This window comes from Myzus persicae, unplaced genomic scaffold (assembly GCF_001856785.1).
Source record: "Myzus persicae strain clone G006 unplaced genomic scaffold, MPER_G0061.0, whole genome shotgun sequence".
Classification (NCBI taxonomy): domain Eukaryota; kingdom Metazoa; phylum Arthropoda; class Insecta; order Hemiptera; family Aphididae; genus Myzus; species Myzus persicae.
Window position 1 is genome coordinate 4,736 of NW_019104308.1, and position 10,938 is coordinate 15,673.

Below are 10,938 nucleotides of genomic sequence, written 5' to 3' on the forward strand. Positions count from 1 at the left end.
ATTGGCTTTTATAAAGTATGAGTTAAGAAGAGTTGTAAACAATCAATTGGATTTGAGCCAGAGATTTGAAACATTTGAGTCCAAATTTGAAGACATTTCACATGCTAGTCATCCAGATAACCAGTCATTATTGAACAATATAATCGACTGTCCTTTACCTATGAATAATACAATTGACCTTGAGACGTTTAACGATAAAATATCTGGCGATAGCAAATTCAGAATTAATTTGGTATACTAACCAACATATTTTAAACATTAATTACTTTTGAATAGAGCTGAGAATTTTTTGGATAAGCGTTTTTATTAAGCTTATTGCAAAATATAATTTTCCATTGATGAATATTTTTATTTTAATTGACTAACTATTGAAATAGTTTAAATGTTAAAATTTTTTATTCATAAAATGGTTTTTTATTTTCTATATGACTATTGACCCTTATATTAGAATTTTGATTTTTTAATGAATTGTACGGTGTTTTAAGAATATTGAATGTAATGTAAATAGGTCTTACACAGCATCAGATTCACAGCCCTAATTATTTTAACATTATTATTTATAACCCATACCTATAGTCAAATTATTTTCTGTTTTTTTAAGACCAATCAATTATCTTACATCGGTGGAAAACATTGTAAGTCAATGATTAAAAGGATTATGAGTAAGCTGTTTACAGATGAGTTGTTGAAATTGTATTCATTTAGCGGGAAAAAAGAAAAAATTAAGTTTTCACAATTGGCTGTTTGTTCACTCATATTTGGTAAGTTCACACTTACATTGGTTTTATTAATTTATTTTAGATTCTGAATAGAGCAAAGAATAAATATTAATATCCTGAAATATTGATATCTTAATTCTTAATCTGATAGAGATTATAATTTCTCTTCAGAATCACTTTATATTATATACAATAATTTATCATTGAATTCAAATTTAAAACATCTACGAGTGGCCTACCTAATGGCGAGGTGCACTCGAAAACTACTATACAGCAGAGAAATTTTTCCGTTTTTAAAGTTTTAAATTTGTTTTCAATACATAATCTAACAACTGTGACTATACCTAATCAATTTTTCCAAATAGTTCTAGATTTCATTAAAAAAATATAAATAATGCATGCAGATTTTTATTATTGCTCTTATAATCAATAAATATTTTTACATCAAACCAACTTCTTTAGTATTTTGAATTAAATAACTTAATATTATCTTAATTCTAATATTTAAATAATTAGAATGTAATGATTAATTACTGACCCAACTGATGTATACCTATTAATTATTATTATATATTAATAATGATTTCCAATACATTTTATACTTGCAGATGCAGTTAAACAAAATCATAAATTCAAAAACGTTACTCAAAATGACATGGAGGAAGTTATAAAATATGTATTGGCACAAGCTCCTTTCAATATTAAAAGACTTGAAAAAAAAAAATGATTCTATATTCTTTTAATTATTAAATTTTATAATTTTCTATATACTTATTATTAATTTTTATTAATTTTTCAAAATGTAAAAGGATATACTAAAGATTATAATTTGAAATACATAATATAATGATTTTTATAATGCATCAATATTTTTTGTATTAATAAATAAATATAATTAATATAATTATCATAATGCGTTGGTAATTTATTTATTTTTTATAAATATTCATTAACTAGCTAGGTGTCTTGCAATACAAATTAAATATTGGATTTACAATATTTTATACAAAAATTAGGCCAACATTTATTGCATGTCTTTTATAAATGTTGATTTAACTTTGGATGTATACTATTAAATAATTATTTATAAAAAAAATTTATTTAACATTGGTTTTCAATATTTAATTGAAAATGCAAAAGGGTTCACCCAATGGTTATTTAATCAAAATTAAATATTTAAAAATCTATTGCCAATAAAATTTCGATATTTAATAATGATTGACATTTATTCTTAAATATTTATTTAACATTGAATAAATATATCTATGCTGTGTGGGAGAGAAGTAATGAACGGGTTTTTTCGAGGCCAAGCTTGGAAAATCGTTTAACAATACTTCCAGTTGCGTCAACTATAATGGATGGATATGGAGTACTTTTAAAGTATGCTCTATATAAATGAAGAGTTTCAGGAACATGGAAATGAATATAAAATGGATCGAGACCAATATCGTGTATACAGTTTTTATATGTATATTCTAATTTCATTATCTTAACTGCTTTTATGTAGTCAGAATGTCGCTGATTCATTCCTATTTCTTTTGACTTTGCTATTCTCAGCGCGTTTCCAGAAGGTATTATAGGAGGTTCATGGTCACCTTAACACCTTAACAACAATAGGTACAATATTTTATTATTTTAAAATTATTTAGATAATACTGAATACACGTCTAAACAAAGAATAACTGAGATTCAATAACTCTAAACTAAATTTCTATACCCGTTGGAGAAATAATATTTGGTGATTCAATAAACTATATATTATTACATTTTAGATTCTGAGAAGAGCGGTGAATGTATTGGTTTTACAATGATGTTTGTTTTTTTTTTTTATTTTGGGTCTGTCATCACGTTTTAGGACAGTAAAAGTGCTTAGATTTTCTTCAATAGTACCTTTTCTGGTAGGAAAGTGAATTTAGTTGGTACTTTTGGAGGGTCAAAATTTAACATTTTCCTGTAGTTTTCAAAACTATCGTGAAAAACAAATGGAAAATTAAGAAAAAAGCAGGAATTTTTACGCAACATTGATTTTCGACAAAATCGATTTTGGTTTTTGGTGTAACTGTAAAAAAATTACGATAGATACATGAAATTTTGTCTCAATGTTCATATAAACAGTTTCTACACACTATACCGTTTTCAAAATATTTTGACTTATTTTGAGCTGTTAACGGACATTTTCAGTTTCCAATTTCTTAGTTTTTTTTTTATTGGTTAAAAATTCTTGAAAATTTAATCAAATATTCCTAATATATTGTTTCAAAAGTATATGAAAAATATTAAAAATCTGAAGTCACAATTTTTTTTCTAAGCATTTGAAGTTAAAATTTTGATAAAATACGTAAAAGTGAGAAAAATTTGCAAATTATTTTTAGTTAGAAATTCATAAAAAATTTTCTTTTTAAATCTAAGATATGAAAATATAATACAAGGTTATTAATAAGTTTGTATATCTTTATAAAAAAAAAATTGTCTTTTAGAAAGTCTTATTAAATTTGTATAAGCGTTTGAAGTCCTTATTTTTACAACTTTGGATATTCACTCGATTTCTCATGTAGCGATTTTCTTATTTGGCTGTAATTCAAAAATGAATATTTTTAGATGAATGAAAATTTCACTGAATGTTTATATTCTCATTTTCTATACAACATAAAATTTTGAAAATATTATGATTTGTCTTGAGCTGTTTACAGACATTTACAGTTTTCAATTTTTTTAGTTTCTTTTTTTATAACTGTCAATAATATGTTATTTTGTCTTATTAAAGTCTGAAAATATAATACAAGTTTTCTTATATATTGTTACAATATCAGTTAAACAATTTAAAAAAAAAATAGGCAAATTTTTTTTTTTTAAGTATTTAAAGTTCGAATTTTGACAAAATTCATCAAAATCATCAATCATTATAATAAAAAAAATTATAAAATGTTCAGTTTTTATAACTAAGGGTTGATAATTTAAGACAAAGATTCTCATAAATAATTCATACTGTCACCAAAAAAGCTAAAAAATATATAAACACATTTATTTTTTACAGACATTTTAAATTCGAATTTGGACAAAATTACATTTTAAAACCAAGTGTAGCCTTGAAGGCCACGATTGTAACTGCGACGTTAGTGGACTGTATATTGGGACATTTAAAATATAACGCTCGATTATATTATCATTTACATTTTATTATAATTAATACTTTAATAATTAATATAAACCTAGTTACGACGATCGACTAGCTACGACTGTCGTGCACAAAAAAAGGCAATTACTACGGTCGCTCATGTGAACGACGATATCTTATCTTTATAATATAATAGGTAACATTACTGGACTCGGCGGAGCCCCATACGCGGTAGGGACACAACATACCGCCCCCCCCTTGAAACATTTTCAACATAAAAAAAAAAATATATAATTACATATGAGAGTGATATAAATCATTTTACAATAACATAAAAAATAAACATTAAATTGAGTATAATATTAAATAATTATCAAATCAAATTAATATATAACTATTGTAGGTACAAAAAACAGAATATAGTTTCAAAATTTTGATCCCTAGCTGTAACATAATGTCCACCAAAGGAACATAATATATTAATATAAATCAATTGACTATTTCTTGTTATTCCCGTCAAAAGGGAGGGGACACAATTTCCGTACGGCTCGTGTGATTGAACCCTTTTCCAACTTGACCTCAGCCGAACGAATGATTTCGTCAGGACCCCGTTGCACGCTTGTCACTCTACCCAATTTCCAACACAGGGGGGAAAGATTTTCGTCACGAACTAGGACTATAGTACCAATGTCTAATTTAGGCCCTTTCTCGACTGCCCACCTTTTCCTCTCCTGGAGTTGATTTAAATATTCCCGACTCCACTTTTTCCAAATGATTTGGGAATAATGACTCAATCTACGCCATCGTGTCAATCTGTTTATGTTGACATTCAGTATGTCAGGTTCGGGAATGGCTAATAGAGAGTCACCTATTAAGAAATGACCTGGCGTCAATACTGACAAGTCATTTGGATCGGTAGAAATAGGAGTCAGTGGACGGGAATTGAGACAGGCCTCAGCGCGAGTGAGTACAGTATACAGCTCTTCATACGTCAAATGAACATTACCTAATGTTTTTTGAACTAGATTTTTCATTGATTTAACGGCTGCTTCCCATAATCCGCCGAAATGCGGAGAGCGCGGGGGTATAAATCTCCATTGGACTTCACTTTCTGATAGCACTTCCTCGACCTTCTTCTTATGTTGTTCTGTTTGGAATAAGTCGTACCACTCTTTTAATTTATGACTTGCACCAACAAAATTAGTTGCATTATCCGAGTATATAGTTATACTCTTTCCGCGTCTATCAAAAAATCGATTTAGAGCACTAATAAATGCTTGCGTGGATAGGTCTCCAACCAATTCTATGTGTACGGCCTTAGTCGTAAAACAGACAAACATACATACATAACCTTTTAATAAAGGCGCGTTACGGCGTATACTAGATTTAATTAAGAACGGTCCCGCGAAGTCGATTCCACATTTCAAAAACGGACGTGCTGGTTCAACGCGATCGGCAGGTAATTGACCCATAATTGGTTGTATTACGACCAGTTTATATCGAAAACATTTTACGCATCGATGTACCGTACTTCGAGCTATATTTCGACCATTTAATGGCCAATATAGTAAACGTATCGCTGATAAGGTGGCTTGTGGTCCACCGTGCATACATCGTTCGTGTTCACATTTGAACAATAAGCGCGTAAAATGATTATCTGCGGGCAAAACGATCGGATGCCGCTGATTAATGTCTATCGTTGTAGCATTTTTCAAACGTCCTCCCACTCTTATTAAGCCGTCGTCGTCTATGAAAGGACATAATCGCAGTAATTTACTTGATGTTTTGACATTTTTTAACTTCATTAAATCTTGTATTTCGGAATAAAATTCTTTCTTTTGAATAGTATTTATTATTACGACACGGGCGTTTTTAATTTCTTCCTTGCTAAGTGAACCAGTTAACCTTGACCCTTTATGTAATAAGTTGTATTTATAGCGTAAACAATATGCTATTACGTGGAGCAATCTGCTCATAGACGAATACTTATTTAAGACTGATAGTAAAAGGTTGTCATTGTGTGGGTCGATACATACATTTGCAATAGTGATTTCTCGTAATTCAGGTATTACTAAATTCGACGTATTGTCGTTGTTATTACGTATCTGTTCGTCTCTAATTAGCCACTCGGGTCCAAACCACCATAATGACATTTGACTTAATTTCGATGGACAGCAACCGCGGGAAATAATATCTGCGGGATTCTCTTTAGTACTTACATGTGACCAATTTGTGATTGAAGTCCGTTCTTGTATTTCGCCGACCCGATGAGCTACGAATGTTGTCCATTTAGTTGAAGGAGAAGTAATCCAAGCTAGGACGATTTTTGAGTCGGACCAAAAAAAACTTTTACTAATCTTCACACGTAATTTTGGAATTATTTTGCTCGCTAATCTTGCTAGTAAAAGTGCGGCACATAGTTCGAGTCTAGGTAATGATATAATCTTTAATGGTGCGACCTTAGACTTAGCGCATATTAATTTCGAAGTGTGTACGCCGCTGGAGTTGGTGGTACGTAAATACAAACAACAACCATACGCATCGATACTTGCGTCGGCAAATCCGTGAATTTGTATGTTTATGATATCGCCTTCGCATGTAATTTGACGAGGTATCATTAAATTATTTAAAAGGCATAATGAGGTTCTATACGTAATCCATAGTTCTTTAATGTCGCTTGGGAGCGGGTCGTCCCATTGTATTTTTAAACGCCACAATTGTTGCAACATTAACTTGGCACGTATAATCGCGGGGCCTACTAAACCTAACGGGTCGAATAGACATGCGATTTCCGATAATATTAATCGTTTCGTAATATGATTTATGGACGCGAAATTATTTGCCTTTACTTCGAATTGGAATGCATCGATATCGGAGTTCCAACATAAACCAAGTACCTTCGTTATCGCATTGTCGTCGCTTATGGGTATAGTTTTATTACCTTCCTGATTGTTCGATATACCTTTAATTAAATTTATATTATTCGACGTCCACTTTCGTAGTTCTAAGCCGGCTGATAGCATTGTTTTGATTAGACCGTCTCGTAACTGAATGGCTGCTTCATAAGAGTTAGCGCCTCCTAAAAAATCATCCATGTAAAAATCACGTTTGATCACTTCTGATATTACGGGGTCGACGTCCTGAGACTCCGCTAGTTTCTGTAAGCACCCGGTGGCCATGAAAGACGCGGGAACGGTCCCATACGTAATTGTTTTAAGCTGAAATATCTTAATGTCTTCCTGTGGATCAGTACGCCACAATATACGTTGAAACGTCCTATGTTCATCAGCCACCCAAAATTGCCTATACATCTTTGTAATGTCCGCCGATAACACAAAGTTGTGTATTCGAAAACGTGCGAGTATATATATCAATTCGTCTTGCAATACGGGTCCTTTTATTAATACGTCATTTAAACTTAGACCACTACTAGTTTTGCACGACGCATCAAAAACAACTCGAAGACGTGTTGACGTACTTGATTCTTTTACGACGGCGTGATGTGGTAAATAACATTCCCTTTTATCTTCATTTACTTGGTTATCAGGTACCTGTTCCATATGTCCTAAACGAATATATTCATCTAGAAAAAGGATGTAATCATTTTTTAATTTTGCATTGTTCGCAAAACGACGCTCGAGAGCTAGTAGTCGCCGTTTTGCTATGTCATATGAGCTACCAAGACTTAATACGTTTTCACGGAACGGTAAACGTACAATGTATCGACCATCAGCGCCTCTTGTCACCGTCCTATCGAAGTATTTTTGACACGCCTTTTCCTCGATGGTGTATGAGACCTTTCCTTCGAATTCTTCCATACGCCAAAACAACGGTAACATATGTTCTACCGTCATGTTGATGTCGGTATGACTTGACGTAAAGTGACACGCGATGTTGTCTGGCGGTTCCGTGTTACGATTACACACTGGTAACGATCCCGAAACTATCCATCCGAGTCTTGTTTCTTGGAATATAGGGCCATCTGCCGTGGGTTTGACCTGACGTTCACATATTAACTCATAAAAATGTGCTGCACCTATTAATATATCGATCTTTTGTGGAGACCAAAATAATGGATCGGCCAAATTTATACCTGTCGGTACATGCCCTGTATTACTTATGTGTTTTAATGGTATATTTCCGGTAATTTTAGGTACTACTAACATTTTTAATGTCAAACTATAGTCGTCAAATCTCGATTTAAATTTAGTAATTACGTAAGAATGCGCGTGTTGTACCGTTGAACCGATACCACTAATCTGATGATTAGTTTTTGACTTTTTTAATTTGTAAGCTTTGGACTAGTTCTTCCGTAATAAAATTGCTTTGGGAACCCGAATCTAATAACGCACGGCATAACGAAAGTTTTTTACTGTCTCCGAATGCCTGAACTATCGCCGTTGATAATAGCACTTGTTCGTACTTGATGCAGTGCGCGTGTGCGGTCGTGGACGTATTCACTTCAGTTTGACGCTTTTCTTCTGTTGTCGATTTTCCGTCATTCGTTTTATATTGAATAATATGTAATAACGTATTATGTGTTTTACCGCACTTAAAACAATTACGCGACAAGCATTTTCTTTTCAAATCGTGTTTGCGTAAACATAACTTACACAATCCAAGTTCGCTCACTTTCTTGATACGATCATTAACTGATAATGATATGAACGTCGGACATTTATAAATAGTGTGCTGTAAATTACAGATAAAACAACTTATATCTGTAGTGGTGGTAAATGCTGTAGAAGATGTACGATCTTTATTTTTTTTGTACACACTATTTTTAATTTCTGCTGCGTATTTTATATTTCTTACAATATTTTTGGACGACTCCACAGCTTCTAAAATTTGCGAACGCTCGTTCAAAAATGTAATGAACTCTTCGACCTTTGCGATGGCGTTTTTTGGAGCCTTCATCTCCCACTCGGTTATCGTATTCGTGTCTAGTTTCGTGCATATAATATGTATGAGTAGAGGGCCCCAATCTTTTGGACGTTGTTTTAAAGCTTCAAGAGCCGCTATATGACCGCTTAAAGTGTCCGAAAAAATTCGTAAGCTATCCGATGAATTTTCTTTTACTTCGTTTAATTCACATATATCTTTTACATGGGATTGAATTAATAATTTTTCGTTATTATAACGCGCGTTCGCCGTTGCCCAAGCGTGTTCGTAATTTATAGCTGTGGTTTCGAAATTTTTTATGCAATTCGCTGCATCTCCAGTAAGCGATGACCGTAAGTGAAAAAATTTTTTAATTGGCGTTAATCTATCGTTTGTATGAACACATGCTATGAACATGTCCTTGAAAGGTGCCCAATCGGTGAACTTACCACTGAACACCGGTATGTTTAACGGTGCCAGTTTTATGTCCGATGACGTTGAGTTAACGCTCTCTCCACGATCTGAAATTCGGACTGACGTATCATTCTGGTTCACTCGGTTAGAGCTTGCCTTTTGTTCCGCTTCTGCAACTGTCTCAAAAAATAAATTCTCGAAATCGATTCTATATTGCGAATGATCCGATGTACTATCTACTTCTTCGATCGCAGTTTGAACTAACTCAAAATTTTGCCATGCTTCTTCTACTTTGATCTGACGAGGAGGTATTTGTTTTAAATCGCATTCCGATGACCTTACGAAATTTTGAAATCGTGTTATTACTGCTTTAATTTGACCGCGTCGCGCGATTAACGCATTGATATCGGCATCAGCCATTTTAATCTAAACTATGATGATTACTTTACGGGTATGTATGGAGTGCTATTTAGCTGGCGCGGTGCTCGAGGTTATGTGATAGATAAGTAGGTACGATGCGGTTATTGTATTTTACCTATACACTGCTATCGATAATTGCCTTTTCACTGTGACAATTTTATTACTTTTGACACTGTAACTGTACTCTACTTAGCCTGACCGGGAATTACTATATTTATTTTAGTAACAAGACAGGAATACTTTTAACTAATATGGAAAAGGAAAATATGAAAGTGACTCTCTTACCTTAACAGCTGACTTTTCTTATTTTTTTCGATGGTGAACTGGTTTACTGTATCCTTACGCTTGACTTTAGGACTCAGCAACTGCACTTTACTTTAACACCGATTTTTCTTTTTTCGATGGTGAACTGGTTTACTGTATCCTTACGCTTGACTTTAGGACTCAGCAACTGCACTTTACGCAGCGATGATACTTGAGACAGGGAACGATATGCCGCTATATCTACTTCAGTATCCGATAATTAAGACGATCGATGTAACTATATATTTCGCATTTAATCAAACGAGCACGCACGTGGTTATTAATCCGGACGAATGGACCAAATGTAGCCTTGAAGGCCACGATTGTAACTGCGACGTTAGTGGACTGTATATTGGGACATTTAAAATATAACGCTCGATTATATTATCATTTACATTTTATTATAATTAATACTTTAATAATTAATATAAACCTAGTTACGACGATCGACTAGCTACGACTGTCGTGCACAAAAAAAGGCAATTACTACGGTCGCTCATGTGAACGACGATATCTTATCTTTATAATATAATAGGTAACATTACTGGACTCGGCGGAGCCCCATACGCGGTAGGGACACAACACCAAGAATAACGATTTTAATTTTTTTGTTGTAATTGAAAATATTATTTGTATATGAAATTTTAATTTGTATTTACTGATTGGATTTTGCTTATTATGTATATTATTATTATTTTTTTTACTATAGGTGAAACAAGTAACAACGAGTCAGGATATTTCCTAGTTTAATACTGAATAGATAACATACTGACTCAGTCCCTAAAATATTCAAATTTTTGTACTACACACATAGCAACACCCACTTGCCCACCTTTCTTAAATATAAATATTTAATCATATAAAATAAATATAATATGATATAAAAAGCTATGTTGAACTTAAAAATATAAAAAATCTAAAACATTTTAAACCTAAAAATTCATTTATAATTTAATAAAACACATTTTACCTATATCCATGAGTCGGACTGCTTCTTCTTCTCTGAAATAATTAGCTGACTTTTTTTCACTTAGTAACACCGACATTGCTTTTTTTTTGCCCCAAAGGTCATACGACGTTTTTTAT